The sequence below is a fragment of the Drosophila tropicalis genome, unplaced genomic scaffold (assembly GCF_018151085.1).
Source record: "Drosophila tropicalis isolate 14030-0801.00 unplaced genomic scaffold, ASM1815108v1 contig_905, whole genome shotgun sequence".
NCBI lineage: Eukaryota > Metazoa > Arthropoda > Insecta > Diptera > Drosophilidae > Drosophila > Drosophila tropicalis.
Genome location: NW_027173405.1, coordinates 1,805,985 through 1,817,459, shown reverse-complemented (window position 1 = coordinate 1,817,459; position 11,475 = coordinate 1,805,985). Strand labels below are relative to the sequence as shown.

Genomic DNA, 11,475 nt, shown 5'->3' with positions numbered 1-11,475 from the left:
CAATCTATTAGAAAAAGGTTATGCATTTGAGCTCAGACCAGATGAAATATCCGATCGAAAGGAACGCGTCTGGTATCTCCCAATATTTATTGCTTTAAATCAGAATAAGCCAAACAAAATACGACTAGTTTGGGATGCCGCCGCCAAAAGTCATGGAAAATCATTGAACGATTTTATGCTTACTGGGCCTGATTATCTAAATCCATTGACTTCTGTCCTAATGGCCTTCAGAGTAGGACGGATTGCCGTGTGCGCAGATATAGCCGAGATGTTTCATCAAATAAACATTCAGGAAAGCGACATGCACGTCCAGCGGTTCTTATGGCTCAATAAAAACGAGAACACTCCAAGGATCTTCGTTATGCGCGCGATGACATTCGGAATTAATTGCGCCCCTTGTATTGCCCACTATGTGCGCGATAAAAATGCAGAGAATTTCCAAATCAAAAATCCACGAGCGTACGAATCCATTACAAAGGTTTCAAAGATGACCTTGAAGCCATAACAGTTACATCATCAGTTAGAGACATACATGCCGATGGTGGATTCCAAATAAGAAATTGGTGCTCAAACTCTGTATCTGTTCTCCAAAATAAATCAACACCCCAAAGAATTAGGGAACCCTGAAAAGGTCCTCGGTATGTATTGGGACCCAAATAATGACGTTTTTAAGTTTATCTTTAGATTTTCGAGATTAAAACGAGACGTCCTAACCCACGAAATAGCGCCAACGAAACGTGAGGTCCTACAAGTACTGATGTCTATATTTGATCCCCTCGGTCTATTATCGTGCTACACCGTAGGCCTTAAAATGCTGCTTCAAAAAGTCTGGCGCACAGGAATAGGATGGGACGAAGATTTACCCGAACAACTCCTCGAACAGTGGCGACAATGGAAAGGTGTCCTCCTACACGCCAGCAATTTCCACGTCACTACTCTGCTTTGCTGTTAAACGAAAGCCAGGTAGACCTTCAGTTCGGGAAAGCCTCTACCACGAACCCTAAGCCCCGAAAATATACACGCAGCAAAATCTCTTTTATGCAGACAGGCCCAATTAGCGACGTACTCAAATGAAATCAATTCGCTCAAAGACAAATCAGTAGTCGACAAGTCAAGCTCATTAATTGCTTTGAATGTTTACCTAGACTCAGAAGACATCATCCGCGTGAAGGGCAGGTCACACAGCATTACTTCTGACGGTGACGCCATCGTAATCCCAAGACACAGCAGAATTGCCTTTTTAATCGCAAAGGATTATCACGAAAAATCTTATTAGAAGCGTATATTATATACCACGCCTAAGAGTCCTATATAAAATCGTCCGAAATGCATGCCAACACTGCAAAATATCCACAGCGAAACCTCAAGTGCCACAAATTGCACCTATACCGATCGCCAGACTAGCTTGTTTTGAACGACCATTCACATATACAGGAGTCGACTATTTCGGCCCCATACTAGTCAACGTTGGAAGACACAAAGAAAAGCGCTGGGGAGTCCTCTTTACGTGCTTAACACTAAGGGCAGTTCATCTAGAGGTCGCCTACAAACTCGATGTGAGCTCATGTATAATGTGCCTAAAAAACTGGCACTACGTGGCACACCAAGAGAAATCTTCTCCGACAACGGAACCAATTTTAAAGCTACGAAAAAACTAGCTAAGGAGGAAATTGTGAAGATTGACTTCGATCAGATCGCCGTTCACTATGAAGCTATAAAATGGCGTTTTAACCCACCAGCCGCACCCCACATGGGAGGAGCGTGGGAACGTTTGGTCCGGACTGTAAAATCCGTCCTAAAGGCCATTTGCCCCTCTAGCAACTTTAATGATGGCAGCCCTGAAAAACACGAGCGGGACCAACCGAGAGTTTGGCGTCAGTCTGTGATGGCACCAGGGGAAGAAAGCGACAAACTTTTTTAAAGCGTTAGAAAGCGTTAGAAAAAGGCGTGGTCAAGCGTGTTCGTTTCAAATGTAAAATTACATCACACAACCTGTAAAATCGCCCTGAATAAACTAAATGCTATATAAACTGTTACTTAAGTTTGTTTTAATACAAACGAAACCCCGTGCGTCACAGGAACAAATCGGGAAAATATGATACTTCAACGTTGAAGACGTGCTAATATTTTCATCAAGTGTAGCCGAGCACATTCTCACCGTGCTCCAACTGAGTGTCGAAAGAAAAGCCAAAATTTTTTCAAGAAAGCGTAGAATATCAAGGTCAAGGCAATTCAGGAGTACCCCGAGCGAAAGAGCCCCTATTCACTATGATAATTTTTGGGCCAGTTAGCACATGGCGTTTAAGGATTTTGCATCGATCGCGAGACCGACGCTTCTGCCGACGGGATTGGAGCGGTGTTGTCTCAGGGCGGGAGGCCAATAACAATAATATCCCGATTATTAAAGCAAAGCATTTTACGCTACCAATTAAGAACGAATTTATTGCAGAACGAAACGCTCAAATACAGGGGAAAGAAAACCTGGCGGCAGATGCCTTATCACGGCAAAATGTGAATGGCCTACAAGATGATATACAATCATGTGCGGCCAGCGTCCACAGTGAGCTTTGCTTGACCTACACAATCGAGACAACAGACAAGCCTGTCAATCTTTTTAGGAACCAAATAATCCTAGAAGAGGCGCGCTTCAACTTGCACCGAACACTGATTCTTTTCGGCAGCAAAACTCGCCATGTGATACAATTCACAGACAAGAACGATCTTCTTGAATCTTTAAAGCTTGTAGTAAACCGTGATGTTGTAAATGCTTTCCATTGCGATCTTCCTACATTTGCTGGATTGCAACATGAATTGGTGCGACCTTTCCCCACAACAAAGTTTTGTCATTGCGAAAATATAGTAATTGATATAAGCAACAAAGATGAACAAATTCAGATAGTTCATACCGCACATAATCACGCACAAAGAACGGCACAAAAAAATATTTTTTTAGCGGACGTTGACGATACTATGCGCAGAACAAAGCCTGTTACGCGCAAGCCCAAACAGGTAACTGCCCATTTCCCACCCGACCGACCGAGGGGTGCAGCCGTATAACGCACGGCACGAATCGCGTGGGCAAATACACCATTGAAAAAACCGACAAACAAATAATACTGTAGCTATCTATTAACTAAATGTGATAGGATATATGTTTTAAGTATATTAATACAAAACTCTGAGCCGAATACAAAGAATAGAATGTTGTAATCAGAGCAGGGGACCCTAAAAGGTTAATGCATGGCATAGTTAGAAGAACAACGACTAAGTGTTAAAGGTATTATAGGATGTCTACACCGTCTACATGGTACCGACAGATTTACCAGAGCTAATAACTCAGGCGAGTCGATATCACCAATTAGGAGCTTGTGCATAAACTCTACGGTTAGTTATAGAAGGAAGGTTAGTCAAGAGAAGTCTACTAGAACTCGAAGGCAAATTGACATTGCGATCCCAGATTAAGCCATGAAGAGCAAATTGCAAGAACTGCTTTTGAACGGATTCAAGTCTAATCTGGTGCGACTCATATTGAGGTGAACAAATGCAAGATCCATACTCCAAAATAGAACATACAAGCGAAGTAAAAAGATCTTCAGTTGTAGGGGTCGTCAAATTCTTTTGACCATTTTTTAACCGTGGTGGAAATATGGGTGTTAAAATTTAACTTATGTTTCATAAGTACGCCCAGAATATTTCATATTATTTAGACGTTCTAAAAGACTATTGTTTAGAAAATGAGAACCAGTTGAGCAGAGTTACGAAAAAAAATCACACCCAAATAATTATATGTATTTTTAACACAAAGAAACATTGTTAATAAAATAAGTTTAAGTAAGGAAATCACATCCTTAAATAATATTGAAATAAATAACCTGAATAATTCCAATTTTACATAAGTAAGACAAAGCTTGACATCGTTCGCATACATAAGCACGAGCGAATGAACAATGACTGATGGAAGATCGTTAATGAATAATGTGAAAAGCAGAGGGCCAAGATGACTACCTTGAGGTACACCAGAAGTCACAGGAATGAAATTGGAAATCGAAGACTTAAAAGGACCTTCTGTTTTCTATATATTGAATATTCTTGAACCCAAAAAAGGAAAAGAGGTGGAAACCCAATGTTTAGAAAGTAATAGAGTATGATTAATAGAACCAAAGGCTTTACTGAAGTCAGTGTATGTGACATCAGTTTCTTTAGCATTTTTGAACCCTTTGATAGTTATAGAGGTAAATTCTTTAGTGGTTGTAGATCTACGTTTCACAAACCCATGTTAGGATGGCGAAATACCCCTATAGTTAGAGGCGTCGGAATTTTCGCCATTTTTATGTAGAGAAATGATATACGACTCCTTTCAAATAGGTGAAAAAGAGGAAAATTCGACAGACAATAAAAACAATTCTTAAATTTTATGTGGGATGCAATTTGTCTTCGGGAAGAACAAATGATTCGATCCTAGAAACATCACAATAAGAAGAATTCAATACAAAAAGATCGAACAATTTTCCATTAGAATTTAAGACAGGATTGACTTGGGATAAAGATAATCCTAGAAGGCCATCAATAAAGTCATGTGACATAGAGGGCAGCAACATGGTAGATTCATCTGTTGGTGACCATGCTAAAGCGGGTAAATTAAAATCACCTACAACTATGAGCATGTCTTGACTGGAAACTAAAGAGGAGACAAACTAAATTGCCTCTAAATGATTTAAATAGAGTACCATGTCTGACAATGGTGGAATATAAAAACAAGTAATAAAAACATTAAAAGAATTTTAATTTTACTTTAACACCGACAAGCTCAATCTCCTGAATTATTTCAACAGCTATCAGAACGCCACCGCCTATGCGAGAAATCCGGTCACGTCTGAATATAGAAAAGTTTGTGAAAAAAACCGATGCATCAGCAATATCAGGTTTCGTCTTTGTAAAAGCTAGAATGTTATGTTCAAAAGAAAGACTATCTACATAGAGATTAGGAAGTTTAGATGTCAGTCCTCTAACGTTCTGGTAATCCAGGTCCTTAACCTTCGTCCCTTGACGAAGCTAGTTTTTTGACACCACCACACCACACCAGCAATTTCCATTGGAATGCGTAATTGCCAGGACACATCGGGCACTACAATAGGCATAAGAGGTCATTCCCAGGTGATACTGGTAGTTCCTTACTATTCGCATTCACAACCGGGCTCTGAAACGATTTCTGGTTCTTTTACGTTTCGGAGACTCATTCATGAGCGATAAGCTTCTGAACTGAGTCTCCACCGCAGTAAACTCCGCTTGGAGTTTGTTAAAACCTGCCCTTAAGCGCATCTCATTCCCGACCTCCCGGCAAGCATCGCATCCATATTTTAAGCCACCACCTTTTAGCAATAGACTCCTTGTTTCTGCCTGTGTTACCTGCATACTTAACGTGAACCGCATTTTCACACAACTAACCAAGAATATAATCATAAGAGTCAACCGCATTAGTGGGAACTATGCAATTATTTTTTGAGCAGACAACCATTTTATCAAAAAATTAAATTTATTTTAAAAAAGGAATAAAAAATAAAAATTGTAAAGTTACAAAATCTGTGTATAAGAATATACTGACCAGAATTAAAAGAGCAAGAATACACAAAAACAAAAACAGATATCACAGAGTCGTGGGTAGGCAAAAGACGAGAGCGCAAATCAAACAAGAATAGGAAAGAGCGGGAGAGCGCGGTAAATTGAACATCCAACAACAATTTGTACGCAAGAGCGCGAGAGTTAGTTACAACGGTAAAGACACAAAAGCAAAGAGATAAGCAAAACAACAACACCGCTAATGCAAGTATTGTTGTAAGTTTTGATATTATTTAAATTTAAACAAAAGCGACAGCAAGAATTCGCGAAATGAAAATAAAATTCGGATGTTGAAATTATTATTAATTAAACCGATAATGAATTTAAGAAATTTGTAAAAGTATTTAATCGCGAGAAAAAATAAAAATTGATAAGCGCAAAAAAAAACACGTCCGTCCTCTGCAACGAGTGAAAGTATCTATGAAACAACCATACAAATTTCGAAAAACCATCTACCATTGCCAAAATGAATTTGTACTGCTTGGAGGTGCTGTCCATGGGTTCTAAATGATCGTTTCAAACTGTAATAAACTCACTAATGTTAAAGTTCACGAGAATAGCTGTTAAAATAACCAAGTTATTAAGAAAAGTCAATGTTCGTGACTTTGCCGTTTGCATGGGAGCTAAATGATATAGTGGTCCGATCCGGCTGCATCCGAGATACGCAACTCCTGTAGTATAAGAAAGCCTATATACAAATTCAACTCTTCTACGGTCTAGGAGGAGTTTGCGTTGATCCAGGCACACTTCTGACCAAAATACAAAACAATATAATATATAATAATATACATATATATACAATATATGTACAACTGCCAACTTCGATATAACTGGAGACGAATTCCCAGTAAGACGAAATACAAGGGTACAAATGTGCTTCTTGTTAACTGTACCAAATATATGCTGCTATACAAACGCGGCAGGTAAATTCCATTTTTATTTAATGGATTCAAACAAAAAATAAAACTATACAAGAAGAAATAAAACACTCACGCAAGAGAAAAAAAACCAGCAAAATAACTAAATCGAAAACTAAGAAACCGACCGACCAGTCTTATCAGGAGAACTTGGATATCCTGACGGCAGTACCTACCTACCGTACAAAGAGACGCACCCCTACTAGAAGAGGTATTACAGGTGTGTCCAAACGAGGGACCACGCCCACTCACGATAGCTAAGTACCGGGCTCGCCAGGAAAAACCGAAGGAAGAGACCAAAAAGAAATCCAGAGGAGCCAAATACTCCAGGCTAAGACGTGATAGGAAGTTACTACAGGACCTCCTCCATAGGATTGGACGACAAGGACCGACACAGAGTGCATAATGAATAACATGAACCAACTTCGCCAAAGAGCGAATAAACACAATGAGTAAATATACGTGCATGCGACCTAAATCATCCTCATTTATTGTAGAAATATTGTTAATGGTTAAATAAATTCATTTTATGAATGTTATATAACCCAAAATTACTTTTTCAGCTACAGTTCTAAAAAAACTTACAATTAAGCCTTTTTTTTAGAGTAGTTTTGGAAGTATTTTTAATTTATAACTATTTTTTGATAGAACAATATCAAGATTAATTTAAAACAACAAATATATTTAGAAATATGGAAAATTAGAAACGAGTTCTTTTTGGTTGTGGTTCATTTCCTTTATCAAGATCAAAGTAATCCGACTCGTCAGTGGAGAACTCCATTTCGTCGCGTTCATCTTTCTGCACTTCTTTATTTGATTTTCACCTTCTTTGAAATGAAATATTTGCTTAGTCCACCAACATATTTCGGCCAGTATGGCCGTTTCAAGTGTTCCTGGCGATTTCGATACGCTGTGACTCTTGTACCTGTTGCTAACAAGTTATGGGATTTTAAAAAAGATGCAAACATTTCTGATTTTCTCTGCGTTAGATTTGATCCAATTTGCTTTGTGTTATAAGAACTGGGTGATTTGATACTGATGGTTCGGGGATATACTCGGAGTAATCATTAAATACAGTCGCATCGGGGTAAAGACTAACATTGTCTCTGCCTGGATATTTTGGTACTGGAATATTTTCGGCATGGTCCATAAGCAGTTGCACACTCGGAACGGAGACGTAGACTGTGTTTTTCGCCTATCTTTTGTTAAGTCCAGTCACATTGTTGGCACAAGCATAACAAGTTTTTTGGTCATGTTCTCCTGTATTTTACCATATCATTGGTACACCAAATGGCATTTTTTTTTTTTTTTTTTTTATGCATCCAGTTACAGTCACAATTAAAGTTATGTTGAAATGCCGTAACAAAATTTTCACTAACGGCTTATCACTCGCCGGTGTAAAATTTTTTGACTATCGCAACCAAATTCTGCTGACCAATTAATCTTATATATTTTATTTTACTATGCGAGCCATAAGGGCAGAATTGTCCGTTGGCTAGTGGCGAATCGGATTACTTTGATCTTGATAAAGGAAATGAACCACAACCAAAAAGAACTCGTTTCTAATTTTCCATATTTCTAAATATATTTGTTGTTTTAAATTAATCTTGATATTGTTCTATCAAAAAATAGTTAAAAATTAAAAAACCTTCCAAAACTACTTTAAAACCAGAGGGCCGGGGCTAACTTCGACCGCGTCAAAGTTTGTATACCCTTGCAACTTTTTTGGTAACTCTTTCATTACCTATTAGCCATTAATGTGGAAGAACGTTTTATCTAAAAAAGCTTATGTTTGCGAAAGAAAGGCCTACAATCATAGGAAATAACGAAGATATTGATCAAAGTCACTGTTTTCCACCGATCGTTCCTATGGGAGCTATATGATATAGTCACCCGATCTTTATCAAATTCGGCACAGTCATTAACATATAAATTAAATTAAGAAATGTTTAATTTAAAAGCAATCGCGTTAAAAGTAACGAAGTTATTTACAAAAGTCACTGTTTTCGACCAATCGTTCCTATGGGAGCTATATGATATAGTCACCCGATCTTGATTAAATTTGGCATAGTCGCTTATAGGCGTAGTAAACTCTCTAATATTAAGTTTCACGACAATAGCTCAGAAAATAACGAAGGTATTGAGAAAGTCACTGTTCGTGACTTGGCCGTTTGTATGGAAGCTATATGATATAGTCACCCGATCTTAATCAAATTTGGCATAGTCGCTTATAGGCGTAGTAAACTCTCTAATATTAAGTTTCACGACAATAGCTCAGAAAATAACGAAGTTATTGAGAAAGTCACTGTTCGTGACTTGGCCGTTTGTATGGGAGCTATATGATATAGTCACCCGATCTTGATCAAATTTGGCATAGTCGCTTATAGGCGTAGTAAACTCTCTAATATTTAGTTTCACAATAATAGCATAGAAAATAACGAAGTTATTGAGAAAAGTCACTGTTCGTGACTTTGGGGTTTGTATGGGAGCTATATGATATAGTGGTCCAATTCGGCTGAATCCGAGATATACAACGCCTGCAGTATATACAAGCCTACGTGCAAAATTTCAGCTCTGTAGCTCTTACGGTCTAGGAGGAGTTTGCGTTGATCCAGACGGACGGACGGACGGACGGACGGACATGGCTAGTTGAACTCGTCTCGTCGTGCTGATCAAGAATATATATACTTTGTATGGTCGGAGATGCTTCGTTCTATGCGTTGCACACTTCTGACCAAAATTAATATACCCTTTTTGCAAGGGTATAACAACTAATATATTTTTTAATATGGAAAATTAGAAACGAGTTCTTTTTGGTTGTGGTTCATTTCCTTCATCAAGATCAAGGTAATCCGATTCGTTAGTGGAGAACTCCATTCAGTAGCGTTCATCTTTCTGCACTTCTTCATTTTGATTTTCATCTTCTTCGAATTGAAATATTTGCTTAGTCCTCCAACATATTTCGGCCAGTATAGCATCTAGAGCTTTTTCAAGTGTTCGTGGCGACTTCGATACGCTGTGACTCTTGTACCTTTTGCTAACAAGTTATGGGATTTAAAAAAAGATGCTAACATTTCAAATTTTCTCCGCGTTAGCTCTAATTTTAAAAACATTTGATCCAACTTGCTTTGTTTTAGAGGAACTGGGTGATTTGATACTGATGGTTCGGGGATATACTCGGAGTAATCATCAAATACAGTCGCATCGGGCTAAAGATTAACATTGTCTGCGTCTGGATATTTTGGTACTGGAATATTTTCGGAATGGTCCAGGGGCAGTTGCACACTCGAAACGGAGACGTAGACTTTGTTTTTCGCCTTTTCCAGTCACATTGTTGGCACAAGAATAATTTTTTGGGTCATGTTCTCCTGGATTGTACCATATCATTGGTACAACAAATAGATTTTGTTTTTTTGTTTTTTATGCATCCAGTTAACTAACCCGACATAACAAGCTCTGCAAACTGTATTTGGCGCCCACGACTCATTAAATATAACATCACAATTAAAGTTATTTCAAAATGCCGTAACAAAATTTTCACTAACTTGTAACCTTCCTATTCGGTTTATCATTGCGCGCGATAATTTTTATAGTATCGGTTCTCCTATCACAACGACAATAAATCTATCGATAACCAACAGAAGGCGGTAGGTGAATTGCAGCAGATAGAGATCCTCTGGTTCCGTAGCTCTTGCGGGGTGGGGGGTGTTGTTTGCTGAATCTCTACCTTTAATTATAAAATTTAATTTTATTAGGATCTCTACTGAAACTAACTTTAAATGAAAATCAAATAACTGGCAGAATGTACTTACGAATACAGTAAGGAATTCATGTTAATAAAAAAGACGAAAGAAATGAAGGTGTATCCTTTTGTTCACAAGCTATCGGTTACTGAGGTCAAGATGTAGATGGTCCTTGTCAGTTCTATACCCTCCCAACCATGAATCTTTATTGGCATTTGTAAAGATTCCCAAAAAAACTGATCGATATCAACTCATGTACCCATGTCACTAGGAAAATTAATTATAAAGCTTAAGCAATCATATTCTAATTCATTATAATTTCAGATAGAAGCATTTCTTGTTTTACACAATAAATTTTAAAGAAATATTTACATACTAATTTTAAACAGCTGGTCTGGTATGACTCAACATTTTGAGATTCCGAACTTTCAGACTTGCAAAACAATGGAACTCAAAGTAAATTAAACTATGGAATAAGAGGAACTAAAACTAGCAGTATAAAAGAGAGCTTACTAGTTACACATTATTAATTATTGTAGAAGATTATGGAATAGAAAAATATAGAAGGAATATCAAATGAATCATGTTAATATTTTTTCTTGTAATTATTAATCTAATTTAAAATTCTTTTTTTTTTTTTGTGTTTTTTTTTTAAATTCTTTAAAGTTATTTTAAATTTTCAAGTCGCACAAATTCACTCATTGCTTTTAATTTCTCTTTAAGTCAAACATTATTTACGGAAATCAATTTTTTTTTTAATTTAATTTAATTATTTGGTTGATCACAAAACGCTGAAACAGAAATTACATCAACAAATCAGAGTATCAATTGACTACCATCCTCCATAGTTCGCAAAAACTTGGTTGAAAGTCGCCGAATTGATACTGCTTAATATACTGGGCACTTACCCCATAGTTTATTCGCTGAAAGGCCTTCCATCGATGCACTGTGGGAAGGTGTTTATATGATGATCTCTCCTTCGCGCTTTATGACCACCATTAAACTCGGATCACACACTTTGCTTTTACATTTACTCTATTTTACGTTACTCTCGACTTGAATTATTTAATATAACCTTAACGAGATTTTAATTGATTCAATATTTGACTTATTTACATTCTCTTTTTTTTTTTTTTTTTTTTTTTTTTTAACTTGATTAGGACTTGAAGTTTAAAAAATAAGATAAGAAATGAAAATAT

General features: G+C 37.3%; 1 protein-coding gene across 1 annotated transcript in view; it reads left to right on the top strand.

Moving 5' to 3' along the window:
• The window catches only part of LOC137586136 (calcineurin-binding protein cabin-1-like), a 1,431,569-nt gene that overhangs the window by 373,963 nt on the left and 1,046,131 nt on the right, over positions 1-11,475 (top strand). The window lies entirely within an intron of this gene.